Source organism: Carya illinoinensis, chromosome 13 (assembly GCF_018687715.1).
Source record: "Carya illinoinensis cultivar Pawnee chromosome 13, C.illinoinensisPawnee_v1, whole genome shotgun sequence".
NCBI classification, from domain to species: domain Eukaryota; kingdom Viridiplantae; phylum Streptophyta; class Magnoliopsida; order Fagales; family Juglandaceae; genus Carya; species Carya illinoinensis.
The window spans coordinates 20,934,417-20,951,033 of record NC_056764.1 but is presented as its reverse complement, the minus strand read 5'-3'; the positions used below and the strand labels follow the sequence as shown (position 1 = coordinate 20,951,033).

General features: G+C 38.1%; 1 long non-coding RNA gene across 1 annotated transcript; it reads right to left on the bottom strand.

The window, feature by feature from the left end:
- Positions 1–267: 267 nt before the first annotated feature.
- LOC122291601 lies at positions 268–13,034 on the bottom strand. The gene is made up of 2 exons (XR_006236715.1): positions 12,987–13,034; positions 268–642 (listed from the first exon to the last, which is right to left on the bottom strand). It is a non-coding gene; the product is annotated as an uncharacterized LOC122291601 (long non-coding RNA).
- Between the last annotated feature and the right edge of the window lie 3,583 nt (positions 13,035–16,617).

Here is a 16,617-nt window from a genome sequence, read left to right as displayed (position 1 = left end):
TTATAAAGTTTAATATTTTCTGCTGTAACTCTTTTTAAATTAAGAAACACGTTTACTTTATAAACATGAAGTCTTTTGTATCCTAGCATGAAATGAAAAGTTGTTTTAAAAGAAACGTTAATCCTCCTCATCTTTCTTAAAATTATTTTCCAAAGGTCCTACCACAAGGACGGTCATTACATCGAAGCATTAGGACATGCAATACATGATGTTAATATGCAATGCATCCTAATATTGCATCCTAGTATGCAATAATCACAGCAATAATAAGGATGACCAAAATATTTGATGCCAGAATGAACTAAACATCCCAATGATTAAAAAACCATAAATAGATACTTCCTCACCTAAGAGATCTACATAAGTTCAACATAAAGTGGGAGATGAAATCTCTTTAATATAGATGCTACATAGTCAAATAAACTCTCACATCCGCTCTATGGTGTATAGAGCCATTGCTATAAACACAGATTAAGTCCAGGCTCTTCTCAAGATTGGGCTCATTCGTAAACATTTGAAGCCAGGGGTTCCTCGTGCTTGCTATATGTTGATCTTGACATAACTTCTACCATTCTAGGGGGAATGGTAGTAGCTCCATAAGGGTGAGATTTACTTGAAATCTCAGTAAGTTAAACAACCAACCTGTACAAAGATAAGATATACATCATTAATGATAAACATGAGATTCATGCCAAAAAACCCGTATTTGTCTCCCATCTAGATTTCTTCATGTTTTCAAAAAAACTTTTATGCACATTTTCTTATAGAGAACATTTTTCACTTCATCTTTTTCAAAAACATAATTCTTCATCGTTATTAAAACCATCATTAACAATAACATAACACATTATATCATCACAACTCTCTTATATGCACTGTGAGTACTTGTCGACGATTGTAGTACCACTCATGTTGAAACTACATTGTCTGTAGACTCATTATCCAATGCATTGGTATCATAAAATTTTATCATAACTTTACATCATCATAACATATCATCATAATGTACGCACCCACAACATTAGGTGTCATAAATGATTTCGCTCCAGTATTCTTTAAAAAGAATCTATTCGAAACCTGTTGATGGTTATTTGTCAACCCAGGGGTTAGCATTCCATTTTTACTTACTCTGGAGTAGACATAAGAGTTCCACTAAGATAATTCCCCATCCTAGTCTTTGGGGTCATAACAAAATTTATTTTCATGCAATGCTTAAAAAGAAAGTTCATGAAATGTGCATATATAGTAAGCTTTTCATGAAAAATGACAATTATATATGCAATATCCCAAAAGGTTGAGAATTTCACAAGTCATTTAAACAAGTAAACAAATATTCAATGATGTATCATATGATGTTCACGCTTAAAATGACATTTATAAAATGAATGTGGTGCTTATACAAAAATTATAAATAAATTATTTAAGAGTTAGGGTTTTAGGGAATTGGTGTGACTGTAATAAGAGTTATTCTTAGTTAGTAATTACATAACTATGAAAGATGTTCATAATCAAAAGGGTTCAAACAATATTTATGAAATTACCCCTACAATTTTTCAAAATTGCCATTAAGTCCCTAGATTTTTCACCATTTGTAATTTGACCCCAAAATTAACCAAATTTTACAAACCTCATATTTTCCATGTTTTAAATCTATATATGACCTTAGAATTTCAAGAATCAATTAACTTCTATGTCAAAACCATCCAACACGTGGCATGCAATTTGGTGACCATTTCTGCGATTTCAAGCCTATAGATCCTTTATAAACGTATAGGATTTATACATTTGGAGGATTTATAACTCTAACTTCTGGTGTGGATTTGACGTGGCACTAGAGTTTTTTTCTCTCAACTTTGAGGCGATCTAGGTTACTCGTGCATGGTGTTGGGTGCTAGCCCTCAGCCGTCACCGGTTGGCTGTGGGAAGGAAGGTGAGAATTACAAGGATCTGGCAGAGGAATGTTTGTCTATAGATGGGAAGGCTGGGATGAAGCGTATGGGACACCGATTTGTGGAAGTGGTGGGTTCCAATCCACAGATGCTTCCTCATGTTCCCATTCCACATAGAGATCCAAAATTTCAAGATGGAGAGATGTTCTTTGTTTTTTCCAAAATAGAGGTGCACTTGTCGGCAGAATCGTTCTGGTTCTCGGTGCTTTTAAAATTTCTACAGAGAAGGCCATCACTTGATCAGATTAGGGGATTTATACAAGGCCGTTGGGGATTAAAAATAATACCAATTATTGGTCAATTGCGAAATCCTCAAAATATTTTGGTAAGAATGGTTCAGGAAGAGGATTTTATTTCGGTTATGGCAAGAGGGAATTCGGATATCCTTGGATTTCCGTTCTGGGTTTTTCATTGGACTCCAGATTTTATTGAAGAGGAGGATTCGCCTCGGGTCTTGGTGTGGATGACGTTGCCTGGTCTTCCTCCAAATTATTTTCAAGAATCAATTTTACAAAGTATTGGGGATGGTTTTGGGAAATTCTTGAAGAGGGACAATGTTATTGCTTGTGTTACACAGCCTGAGATGGCTCGAATTTGTGTTGAATTGGATATCTCTTGTCCTCTGAAGTAGTCGTTCTGATTGGGTCCTCCTGATGGAAGGTCTAGTCATTTTCAAGAGGTTTATTATGAGGCAGTACCTAGTTACTATGGTTCATGTTGGAGACAAGGGCACCAAGAGTTGAAATGTAAAAGTGTACGTGATTTAAAGCAGAAAAAAGATGTGTCGGCGGTTGGGGGAAATAAAAAATCTGGGAAATTGGCCTGGAAGGAGGTCACAAATACAATGAGAAAGGATGATATGATGAAAACGTAGGTTGAAAAGGAGAGACATCAAGGTCTCGACATGTGGAGATTCTGGACAAGATTTGTGAACGGAAAAATGAGGGAGTGGGGGGTGTTGAGCCACTATTATTTCTTTTAGAATCGAGTGTGGTTTATGATCATTGTGACAATGAGCGTTGTAAGAATGACCGAGGTGGATCGGTGCAAGAATTTCCAGGGGTAAATACCTCTGTTCCGTGCACTTCAAATAATAACTTGGATTTGTGTACAGAAAATGTGGTACAAGATGGCTTGTTGGAGGTTATTTTACCAGTGTGAATTCATGATGCTAATCCGGGAAAATGGAGTGATATGGTTGAAGAGGATTCGTCGATTTCAGAAATGGAACAGGGTATGGCAGCCTCTAGTTCTAGAAGAACACTGTCTATGGTGGATGAGGCATTGGAGTTTGAGCTTGGTGGATTGGCTAGAGAAGATGTTTTTGTACAGTCTGATATGAGGGACGTGGTTGCCACTTCCAGGGCAGTTTCTGATGGGGAACAAGAAGGTGAGTTGAATGAGTTGGCTGCAAAAATTTTTTATTTTGACCCAGATATGAATGTTCCGTTGAAGAAGGTGAAGGGGGTGAGGAAAGAAAAATCTATTGTTGTTCTGGAGCATTGTACTCGTTCCAAAAATTTAATTTGATCTTTATGTCTATTCTCATATGGAATATTAGGGGTATTATTTCGTTGAAATTTAGGCTTCGGCGTATTTTGAATAAAAGTCGTCCGTTGGTGATGGCTATTTTAGAACCTTTTCTTATTGCTAATAAATGTAGCCGGTGGGCAAGATGGATGCGGTTGCCATCCTTCGTTAATAACTCATATGTGGGGGCCGCGGGGGGGGATTTGGTTGTTTTGGGCGGAGGAAGTGGAGTTCGAGCTATCTTCTTTTTCTAATCAAGCCATTTTAGGGTGGTTCTCTTTTGGTTCGAGACGTGTATTTGCTTCATTTGTGTATGCCAGTTGCTTCCGTGAAAAAAGGTTTGAACTATGGGAATATCTCAGGATGCAAAATCCTCAGGGGTTGCTGTGGTTGGTTGGGGGGGATTTTAATATTATTCGTAATGATAGCGAAAAAGTAGGGGGGTGTCTCAAGCTCCTCATGCTAAGGCTAAATTTAATCAATGTATTTATGATTGTGCTCTGATTGATCTCCCTTTCAAAGGGAATTGTTTGTCACAGTGCAATGGACGTCTTGGTGGGAGACGAATTTGGGATAGATTAGATCGTATTTTGGTGAATTTGCATTTTCTTCATGGTTTTGAGGGGGTGAGTTCTAGTTATCTTCCACGTACTTCATCAGATCATTCACCTATGTTGATTCATTTTTGTAGTAAAAGAGAGCATATTGCAAAGCTATTTCGGTTTCTTCAGATGTGGGTTACTCATGATGACTTTCTTCCTTTGGTGAGGAGGTGTTGGGAGGGTAGTGTCGAGAGAAGTGCTATGGTGCAGATTAGCAAAAAACTTAAATGTGTAAAAAGTGAGTTAATGACATGGAATAAAGAAGTGTTTGGCCGTGTGGACGTGGAAATTCAGAAGCTAGGAGATCGTGTTCTTTTGTTGGAAGAGGAGGTGGTAAGGACGTACTCTACCCAAGCTGAAAATGAGCTGCTGAATGTTAAACATTCACACCTCCAGTGGATTTATCGGGAGGAATTATTGGCTTGTCAAAAGTCAAGGATCAAATGGCTAAAGGAAGGTGACTCTAATTCGAATTTTTTCCATGCTGCGTTGAGAGTGAAGAATTCGAAAAATAAGGTTGAGAAAATGGTGATGAAGGACGGTAGAGTGCTTGATTCTGGTGAAAAAATTCATACAGAGGCAGTGAATTTTTTTCAGAGGACATTTACGTGCTCTAGCGTAAATACAGAGGTTCTGGAGATGGACCTGCTTGTTCCGGTTGTAACTGCAGAGGAGAATGCAAAGTTATGCAGAACGCCGTCTATTAAAGAAGTGCAGGTTGCTCTTCAGTATCTTCTTGTAGACAGCAGTCTGGGCCAGGATGGTTTTTCAGCTTCTTTCTTCTGTTTAGCTTGGGATATTGTGAAAGAGGATCTTGTACAGATGACAAAGGATTTTTTTTTGTGGGGCAACCTTTCTCTAATTTCTTCGGGGCGGCAAATTTGGCTTTGATTCCGAAGGTAGAAGAACATGTGGGGTTTGGACAGTTTAAGCCAATTAGCCTTTGTTCGATGGAGTATAAAATTATGACGAAGATTATGGTTGCTCAATTGGTCACGGTGCTTGAAAGAATTATCTCTAAGGAATAGGCATTGTTTATTCTAGGTCAGAGCATTTTTGATAATATGGATTTGGCTTAAGAGTTGGTGCAAGGAATAAATCGAAAGGTCCGAGATGGGAGTGTGATGTTGAAGATTGATATAGCAAAGGCGTATGATCGTGTGAATTGAAAATTCTCAATGGAAGTGTTACGTCGTTTGGGCTTTTCCGAGGAATGGAGGAATCTAGTTTATAATGTTATCTCCTCCCCTTTTTATTCGGTAATGTTGAATGGTTGTTCTAAAGGTTTTTTTCCAGCATCACGAGGAATTCAGCAAGGTGATCCTTTATCACCTTATTTATTTATCTTGTCTCAGGAAATTCTCTCGCGCATGTTGCACCAGCAAGTCAGATTGAGTCGTATTAAATGCTATCACCCAAGTGGAGGAACTCTCATATCTCATTTATTGTATGTGGATGATATATTGATCTTTGCTAATGGCGGAAAGGGTTCAATCAGAAGGCTAACGTCAACTTTGCATCGTTATGAGGAGATGTCTGGCCAGCTGATCAATCCAAGTAAATCAACTATTTATTTTTCCTCCTCTATTGGTGTGGAACGGAAGAGGGATTTAAAATTGATATCTGGGTTTGAAGAGGGAGGGTGGCTATCTGGATATCTAGGAATTCCTTTGTGTGTGGTTCAGTTAAAAATAAAATGCTTTGATGGTTTCTTGACCAAGATACAAAAAATTGGCGGGTTGGAAAAGTAAGATATTATCCTTTGGGGGGAAGATCATTCTTCTAAGACATGTGTTAAACAACATGCCGATTCATATGCTTTCGGTGTTGAAAATGCCTAAAGGGGTGTTTGTAATGATAAAAAGAATTTTTTCAGACTTTCTTTAGGGTTCCTCAATGGAATCTAGAAAACGAAAGTGGGTATCTTGGAGTGTGATTTGTAAACCTGTGGATGAGGGGGGTCTTGGTGTTCGAGACTTGATAAAGGTGTAGGATTCTCTCTTTATGAAGTTTGCCTGGAAGTTGCTTAAGGGAGGGTCTATTTGGGCAGATTTCTTCAGGAAAAAGTACCTTGGGCGAGAACATATATATAAGGCAATCCAGTTGCAAAAGGGATCACGATTTTGGAAGGGTGTTTCTGAGTTACTAGAGTTTTACAGAATTCTAAATGGATGGTTGGAAATGGGAATTTAAATTTTTGGATGGATAATTGGGTTGGGTATGGTCCTTTGCAAGATTTTTGTCCGGTGATAGGGGATAGTGGCCTTTCGGTTGCTGAAGTGTTTGATGATAAGGGTCCAAAAAATGAGCTTATTTGTGATTTGGTTTGGTCTGAGGTGCTGCAGCAGATTAATGCAGCTAGTGTGCGACTGAAGACTAATAAACCAGATGTGTTGATTTGGAAGCATTTGGTAGAGGGTAACTTCACAACAAAGTCTGCCTGGGAGATTTCTAGACAAAGGGGACAAACTTGTGAATGGAAAAAGTGGTTGTGGCAAGCCAATATCCCCAAGAATATGTCTTTTTTCTGCTGGAGGGCGAAACGAGGGGTTGTGCCTACAGATGGATATAGTCCAGCGTTTGGATATCCCACTTGCATCTAAATGTCATTGTTGTGTATTGCCGAGTGTGGAGTCGCTGCAACATATATTGTGTGAGGGGTTGAGTGCTCAAACAGTTTGGAGGTATTTTGCTAATAGCTGTCAAATTCGATTACCACAGATCAGAAATTAGAAGGGAATGATGATGTACTGGTGGCAGAGAGCAACAAGCAGAACACAAGTAGGATCGATACGGGGTGCACTTCCAATACTGATTTCTTGGGCTTTATGGAAGGCTAGATGCTCAACGAGAATGGAAGGAATTAATTTCAATATAGAAGGTACGATTCGCTATGTAAAATGTCTTCTTAAAGATGTTTCTTGTTCTCTGCAGAAGTTTCAGCAAATAAAAAAGGGAGACAACGTGGTAATGGACAACTTCAGCTTACCGATACTACCAACACATAAGAAAAAAGTAAAGTATGTTAAATGGGAAATGCCAAATGCGGGAATGGTAAAATTAAATGTTGATGGTGGGGCTCGGGATTCAAATGGGAGATGTATTGCTGGTTTTGCGCATTGCTACGAGAATGCTAGTAATACAGTTGCCGAATGTCGTGCATTACTAGATGGCCTATGCCTTTGTAAACAGTTACGATTTCAGAACGTTTTAGTAGAATCAGATTCATAGGTAGTATTGAATTGGCTAGCCTCCAGAATTTGTCGTCTTTGGTTTCTTTGTGATTTTTGGGAGGAGATAAAGGAGATTTATACAGAGATTAATGCGAGTTTTAGACACATTTATCAGGAAGCAAATATGGTAGCTGATTTTTTGGCAAAGGAAGGAACACATGTTGTAAATTCTGACTTTTTTGGCTTGGGATTTGAGATCTCACGTTTGCAATGTTTGATTCGTATGGATCGGTTGGGGATGGCTTGTATTAGAGAGAAGTAATTTTTTTTTTCCCTTTGTTTGAGATTTTTTATGGTATTCCTCCGATACAAGTGAGGATTTTTAATAAATTTGGGACGGGGCTGCTATGTGAGTGGCTAGTGGCTCTTCATAAAAAATAATAATAAAAAAAAAAAGATCCTATATAAACATTTGTAATCAAATTCCAACAATTAGCAAACGACAATCTCATCTTAAGGGCATGTTTATAACTTAGGTTCATGTCACACGAGTTTATCCCAATACTTATGCATTGAATAACACCAAATCATCAAAATTCTTCAAACCTTGTGTATGCATTATGTTTCTAGCTTCTCTTTGTCAATGTAAGTTTTAAAACCTAAATGAATCATGCATTTCAATCCCTAACATGATGTTAAATGGTTCCTAAAGGTTAATAATACCATCTTTGGGAAAACAAATCATGATATGCCATGGTGACTCTCATACAAGTGCAAACTGAAGCCTTAGATGATCAACACAAGATATTGGCTTATAAACCTATCATGACATGTTGTTTCCCTCAAATTTAAACCTTCAACCAATCCAAGATGTTAACTAAACTTAAGATAACATATCAAGACATGTCATGGCTAAAATTCTCATACCAAAACAATTTATACATGCATAACTTCAAATCTGCCAAAATGCTTCGCTTTGAGTAAAACCTTTTATAACTCAATCAAACCCTCATTCTCATGCCTTAATTCAAAGCCTAACATGTCAATCTAATACTCAACACAAGATAAGGCAAAATTACATACAAGAATCATGGCCCTTGAGCTCTCAAAACTTAACTCACTTTAGGAACCACACTCAAGCTACTCAGCTCCAAACTTCTCTCATACTATGAATGTTTTGCTCTCAAAAACACCAAACGAAAGCTAGAGAGAGTTGTGTGAAGAGTGAGGGGTGAGAGGTGAAGGGGCATTGGGCTTGGCTAAAGGGTGTGGGAGGTGATTAGTGGAGGTGGGCGGTGGAGTGTTAAGTGCAAAAATCCAGTTGTGTTATCCTTTAACTAGTTGAATAGTGACCTAAACTTCACGATTACACCATGGTCAAGTATTAGAAGATGCGATAGGTGCAGTGGGCTGCATTGGTGTAGAATTTGAAAACAAAAAAAAAAAAAAAATCTCAAAAAAGCATGCCATGGCTAATGACTGATTGGGGTTTCAAGGTTGTCCAGATTTTTTTATCATCTTTTGTCCCATCTTCTTGGTCTAAAATTGAGGGTATAATTACCACCATTTGATAGCTTTTCTAGGTGAGGAGAAGAGGGGTGATTGGCAGCCATGTGATCATGTTAGAGCAGAAAATGAAAGGAGATGAAATGGGTGGTGCTTTCAACCAAATGGTTCAAGTATGCCACTCCTTTTGCCAATTGGTTTTGCTGTCTTAGGGGGGTAATTGGACAAGCATACACTTGATTAATTTGTAGAAACTTCCTTGGGACTAAAGGCCAGAGGTGGTGGCATGTGGGGGTGGTTAGTTTTGGTCCAGAAAATCCTTGAAGATGGAGGTACATTCGGTTTAGTCAAGACATTAAGTTTCTAGGTGAAATAGTTGGGTTTTTGGCTTGATCTATGGTTTTTGGCTCCTTTTTAGGTCAGATTTTAGGGGATATAATGGTGGTTGAGAGGTGCAGAATACCACTTGAAAAACTTGTGGAAGAGGCGTTGGTTCGGTGGCTTGTGTGTGGGTTACTCGGTTTTCTTCATGTGTGTCGATTGGTGGGTTTAGTTGGGATTGACATGCCTTAGCTTCAAGTGACAGGTTGGGTTAATTCTAACCTTTAAGGGCTGTCTAAGAGTGATTTAAAACAAGTGTAAAAGACAAAAATTTCAGATCTAAAATCAGGAAGAAAAGAGTTTCAAAAAAATTATGCAAATTCATTATGCTTGAGTTACTATTCATGGGTGAGATGAATAGTGATCTTTAAATAAAGTTAGAAAAGTTACCAAGGTTGAAGGGAAACCCTAGGGGTGTGTGGTTGGAGCATTGGTAAGATGGGATGGAAACCAATGGTATAGTGTATGTAGGTCGCATTTGGAAGGGTGAAAAGAAATACAAGGCTTGAGTTTCAATTGGGCCAAAGCCATGAATCTTACTAAGTTGGGCCCAATAACCTTATCCTTACTAGGTTGGGACTAATAACCTTATGTCTAATAAGTTAGACTCATAGTCTTGTGCTCAACAAGTTGGGCTTAAGCCTTAGTCTCTCTTCTTATGTCATAAGCTAGGACCCTATTAAACCAATCTCTTGGGCCTTCCCAAATCCATCTAGCATTTAACCAAATCACTTAGCCCATTGATGTGGCAAACCTCATGTAAGGGGATTTTCCCCCATGGGCTGAAGGCCCAGAAGACAAGCCCAAATACGGAGAACTTAGCCCAACTGGATAGCCCCTCAGCTTGTTAGGGGCCCTCGGCCTAAAGCTGAAGTCGACTCGTGGCCACAATCACGCGGGAAGTTCCAAAATGTAAGGAAGGATGGAACACATCACCCTGGCACTCCTCTATGACACTAGCCTCAAAGAATCTGTGCAGGTAGTTGGACAAGAAATGTGAGGAACCCTTGATCTTCTGACAACAAATGAGGAGGAGCCTGACGGCGTGCACTTGCAAGATAAAAGGGATAGGAAGCCACTCCACATTAATGGTGCCGATCCTAGGACTCCACGCTGTATTAATCATGCCACCTCAATAACCATGTCGGATTAAAGGATTCTAACTAAAATAATAGTTACAAGGACATAATATACCCCTGCCACAAGGTATGGAAAATTCCCCCCCCCCCCCCCCCCCCATCCTTTCCCCTGAAAATCTAGTATAAAAACCGATCACCAGGTATGAAGAACTCTCTTTGATTCCTTGACACTTGCATGAAATACTGAGATACTAACTTAAGCATCGAAGACTTCCTGGCCTCCACCAAGGCCCAACTCTCTATGTTTCCTCTAAGTGTACAGGTGAAAGACCGAAGGCCCAAGTCACTGGAACCTGGCCCAAAAGTGTACGAAACATGATGTTAATAGTAGTGCTATCTATGGGATAACTACAGGCTTCACGTCCTTTGTATGCTTGCGACAACCTGTTCTTAGGCGACTTAGGGACAAGAAGAAGTGACATTGACAAATATGGAAGAAGGGCTCATAACAATGGAATAGCTGGTAGGGAAGCTAACTACCGAGGTGGAGATCCTTCAGAAGGAGAACGAGACACTTAGATGAGCCACTAACAAGCTAGAGAATGACGTAGAGCCAAGTAACAGTAAGCATGTAGGCTCCAGGAACACTCCAGGGGGAAGCGACACAGAGGAAGAAGGAAGACCATGTAGAACGAGATGCGTAACCTCAAAGGGATGTACAAAGATGTGGCGAAAAAGATGGGCACGTCATCGTTAATAGACCAACTGCTCACCAGCGTGGGCCTGCCTTACAGTGAAGAGGCGAGATGGTTGTATCCTTACCACTGAAGTTTCAGGTTCCCCTCATGGAGATGTACGATCATACCAGAGACTCTTTCGAGCACTTGGAAACCTCTAGGGCTGACTTGACCCTACACAACTTCCCAGGAAAGGTGGCCTGCAGAGCTTTCCCATTAACCTTGAAGAAGCCAGCGAGGGTATGGTTAGGGTCCTTGGCACCTAGGTCCATAGATAGTTTTAGGGAACTACCCACCTATTCCTCACGTAGTTTATGGCAAGCAAGAGAAGGCGCCCTGCGGTGTACCTCTTCACCATCAAACAAGGGGAAGGCGAAAGCCTGGAAGCGTACTTGTCCAGATTCAACAAGAAGCGCATGATGACAGATGACCAAAACAAGAAGATAACTCTAGCAGTGCTCCTAGGAGGAGTATGGCCCCAGTCCCAATTCATGGCAGAATTGGCAAGGATAACTCCCACCACATTGCAAGAGTTCATGAATCAAGTCGATAACTTCATCAATGCTGAAGATACACTCTGTGTGACGCCCCCAAATTCCGTTTGGGATCGGACAGACATTTGAAGCGTCGAGACATGCAATACAAGGTTACCTGCCCCCGTTCATGACATATAAGATGCAATGTTCCTAACATGCATCTAACATTATGCAATATTTGCATCAGATAATTTTTTTCTTTAGCAATACTATGCACCAAATTGAAAATATCCCAAATGCTTAAAACATATTTCATACATACAGACCCATGGAATAACTAAGATCACAACACTAGTCCAAAATGGTTATGATCCAAAAAGTACTAGAGATGCAACTCCATCGTACAAGTAGTAATTTACGTTAACTACTATATTAACATTGACGTTGCACCGTCGCTTAGTCAACTGTGTCTAGTTGATCAGCTCCTGATTCTCCTTCAGGTCCTGTAACAAGATCTACCATTCGGGGGGAATGGTAATTGGGACTACCAAAGTGAGATTTGATTACAAATCTCAGTAAGTTAACAAAAAACTTCCACACAAGCTAATGATGCATGGATGACAGTAAAATCATAAATGCATAATCAAATTCATAAGTAATTAAAACATAACTTGGCGTACAATATAGCATAATTGACATAACTTAAATTGAAACATGAACTGAACTTGACTTGACATGAACTTAATCTGAAACTTGACTTAGTATGAATTTGCTCTGAAACTTGAATTAACATGAACATGATATGAAACTTAACTTATCATGAATTTGTTCTGAAACTTGACTTATCATGAACTTGTTTTGAAACTTGACTTAATATGAAAAATACATACTCCACAGTTGTTGTGGCCCCATGTATTCTACGTGTAAATACATACTCCACAATTGTTGTGGCCCCATGTATTCTACACAAACTTGACTTAACATGAAAAATACATACTCCACAGTTATTGTGGCCCCATGTATTTTACGTGTAAATACATACTCCACAGTTGTTGTGGCCCCATGTATTCTACACATTACAATGCAGTTAAATACATACTCCACAGTTGTTGTGGACTCCATGAAACTGAATGTACTCAAAATGAAACGTGACTGGAATATGAAAGGACTGAAACTCTGACGTAACGTAACGTGACTTGAACATAACTTGAAATACATGACCAACTTGAGATAGAAACATTTCGTAACATGGCATAACATATAATAGATAACATATTTAACATGACATACTTGCAACAGTGAATATTACATGACTTGACATACATGTAATAGATGACATACTTAGCATGACGTACTTGTAAGGTACAGTAATACATGACAGAATATATTATGTAACAAATAAAAATTGATGACAGAATAAATTCTGTATAGTAGACAATTACGTGATAACTTGGCATGGCATGACATATATGATAATACACATACATACACTGTAATTCCTTTACTTAGCACACATACACAGTAGACTGCTAGTAAGTTAAAAGCTAACTTACCTCGATCTTCGCGTTTCTTATAAAACCTTAAGCGCGATCACGAGGAACTGCAATTAGTGACTATAAAAGTTAGCACTAAATTACTAATAAATTGAAATATGGAAAATACTAACTTAAAGAGTAAAATTTCCATTTTACTCTCTACATGTAGGAAAATGACCGTTTTACCCATAACTTAAGGATTTTGCATACTAACTCCAAAAGTCACCAAAATTTACATGCCTCATGTAAATTTTATCCTCAATTCAAATATCAATTTAGAAAAATTTAAAACTAATCACAACTATTAAAACTCCATAGGGCCGAAATTCTCATATGCTATTTCTATTGATTTTTGTTTCCAACTTGTTTTGATCAACCTTTTGATCTATGACTTATAAATATGTGATCTTCAAACCAAACCATCACATGGTTTAAAAAGATGTTCTAAAACATATATAATCTTCTAATTCAAGATCACATGGTTAAAAATTAACCAAAACATAAATTTAGCCAAGAACATCCACACTTTGGCTTATTTGAATATCTCTTTGCATAAAATTTCATATCTTTGAAACTAACATCAAATATCTTCAAAATAATAATATAACATGTATATAAGATGCTTAGAATCCTCCAATAAAATTATCAAAGTCATTGGAATAGGTTTAGACCACCAAAGAGTTAAACTTTCTCAAAACAGAAACTGTTTTTCCTCTTCCAGTTTCTAAGTTTCTAAATCTAATAAATCTTTCATCAAAACCTTTAATCATGAAAACATCCTCAACCAATAATCATATACACATGTTAACAATACTCTATAAAAATTTCGGACCAATATCTATCTATTAGCTTGGTCAAAAACTCCAAACTATAACATATTCTTCAGTTTATCTCCCAGAATGACCTTTCTATAGTTTACATAATATTTGATGGACCAAATGATCTTTAAATAGGACAAATAAGATATTCACGTAAACTAGACTAAAAAAGGAACAACTTATATGAAGGAGACTTTATGATAAAACACTTGCAGAAGCTTCGAAATGGGCGTGCAAAAGAACACCTAAAAGCTGTCCGAGAGAGAGTGTTTGATATTCTTTTAATGAAAAGTGTAAATGAAGATAATTTCGTGGGGAGGGGTGGCTGGAGATACTTATGGATGCGATATGGAAGAGATGAGGCTGGAGTGAGAGTTAAGTGTAGGACTCTCTTACCTGAAGTGAGAGTTAAGTGTGGGACTCTCTTACCCAATAATATCCACGAAATTAGCTTAAAATATTTTTATCCAATAATATCCACAAAATTAGTTTAAAATATTTTTATCCAATAATATCTACAAAAATTAGCTCAAGATATTTTTATCCAATAATATCTACAGTTTTGAGCAGACATTTCGTCCGAAAATATGAAAAAGTGTTATTGCGCCATAAGACCTTAAATAACCCTCCGAGTCTAATGGCACAAACCATAATACATTTTGACACTTCTAACTATCTCCAATAATCAAAAACACACTTCGGATACCATAGTAAATAATAACACTAACTATGTAGTTAGACCAAAACCTATACGATTAATGGATTCGTGAAAACTCATGGGGTCTTCACGAGATTCCTAAAGCTAATAGAAATTTTACAATTAAATTTTTAGCGGGCTGTTACACTCTGTGCCCTGACTGAGCTAATGAGGAAGGAACTAGAGCATGCAGACAAGAAAGGGAAGGCCCCAACCAAAGGCAAGGCTCGCATGAAGACAGAGAAAGGGCCACACAATGGCAGGAGGGAAGAAGCCCTCACGAGGGCCTAGGACTCTGATTTGACTGGTTAGCACTCACCATCCAAAAAGATGATCTTCAACCCGCCGAAGACGATGACCATGAGAGTTACTAGTCACCGCTATTACACCTACCACCAATCCACCACCCATAATACCGAAGATAGCATTTTCTTGAAATGGGGAAAATAGCAAGTGGGTTGGCCAAAGCCGAGTGTAACACCCCGCTTAATTACCCATTAGAATTAACCTTTGAATGCCCTTAGTATAAGCTTATAATTTTGGGCCTTATATATATATATTTATTATTATTTTATATTTTATTTGATTTTATTGACATAGTTAGACTTATTTAGACTATAGCACTCAGTATTGTTAATGGTTAAACTTGAGGGTTAAGACTAAGCAGTTTAGTAAGCAAGCTCATTAGTGCTTCACTCAAGGCCCTTAGAACCTTTTGAAAGTTATGGGCCAAGACCTATAAGCCTTATAAGAATTTGAGTCTTGGTGGGTTAGCCTTTGAAAGGATTGACCTAAGTATGAGGAAGGCATAAGGCTTTTTGGGCCTAACTTGATGTTAGGTTTGACCTATGGCCCATTTATGATAAGACATGTCTTTCAAGCCCCATCTTTGTGGATCTTGAGGCCTCTCATGATCTCTCAAAATCTAGAACCAATGCCTCCCATCAACTCACACCCAAAACCCATGAACCATGCAACTTCCACTCAAGGTCTTTTGAGCCCAACGAGGCCCAAAGCCTTGTCTTGCATTTTTCTTTTTCACTCTTCTATTTGAAGCCTAGTACACCATACTATTAGTTTCCTAGAGCTCATATGGTACCCCATGCTCTAAGGAGTTCTTTGGACTCAAAATTAAGTTTTGAAATTGGGTTAAGAGCATTGATCAAATTTACTCATGATTAATGAACTATGATTAATGAACTTTAAACCATGTTGTGAGTTTAATTTTCTTTCCTAATCTTGTCTTTTTTATCTTAACTTTGTTATTTTTATTATCGTCTTTCATCATTCTTAGACTAAATTAAAATATTAGTCTTGATCCCACACATTTCATTAAGAGCAAAAACGTATCATTGCCCAAAAATCTACCAATCAGCTCACACATGCACTTTCTTGATTGCATAAAAACAACCCCTTAACCCACACAAATTCTAGCTTATTTTTAGTTCCAATCACACCTCATGTCATTCCTTTAGAATCAAACCCAGCATTGGACAAAATTGGTTGCAAGAACCAAACTAAAAATTCCAAATTGATTGCACCTAAACACTAGTTGGATGGAAACTGGATTGGTTATGTTTTGATCTCACTTCTGCCCATGGCTAAGCCACAACCATAAGCCATCTCCCTTTCCACCAATCCCTAGTAAACCATCAAGGCACTCATGAGTTAGTTTGTCACCTTATACCCCAAAAAAGATCCAAACCGATTTGACAAAGGAGAAGGATGAGGTATGTCACGGCTAAACCACCACCACCTTACTCTTCTTTTTCCTACAAGTAAATGATCACTTGGCAATCTATGATGCCCCCAACCTCTGCTTGGGATGTAATGAAGACTTAAGAGCGTCCGGACATATAACACAAGGTTACATACTCCGTACATGACAATTAACATACAATGTATTTTATAAGTGCAACTAGCAGAATGCAATATTCAAAGTGGATAAAGAGTGACAACAAAACTTATGCCAGAATAACTAAAAACATCCCAATTCATTAATAATCATTATCAGTTCAAACCAAATAGTAGCATTATATTAGTACAACTAATCATTATAAAAAGTCTCCAAAATTAGATCAACTGCTTTATGTGTTCTAGAGCATGAAAAGTTAATGCTATAAACATTAGGATA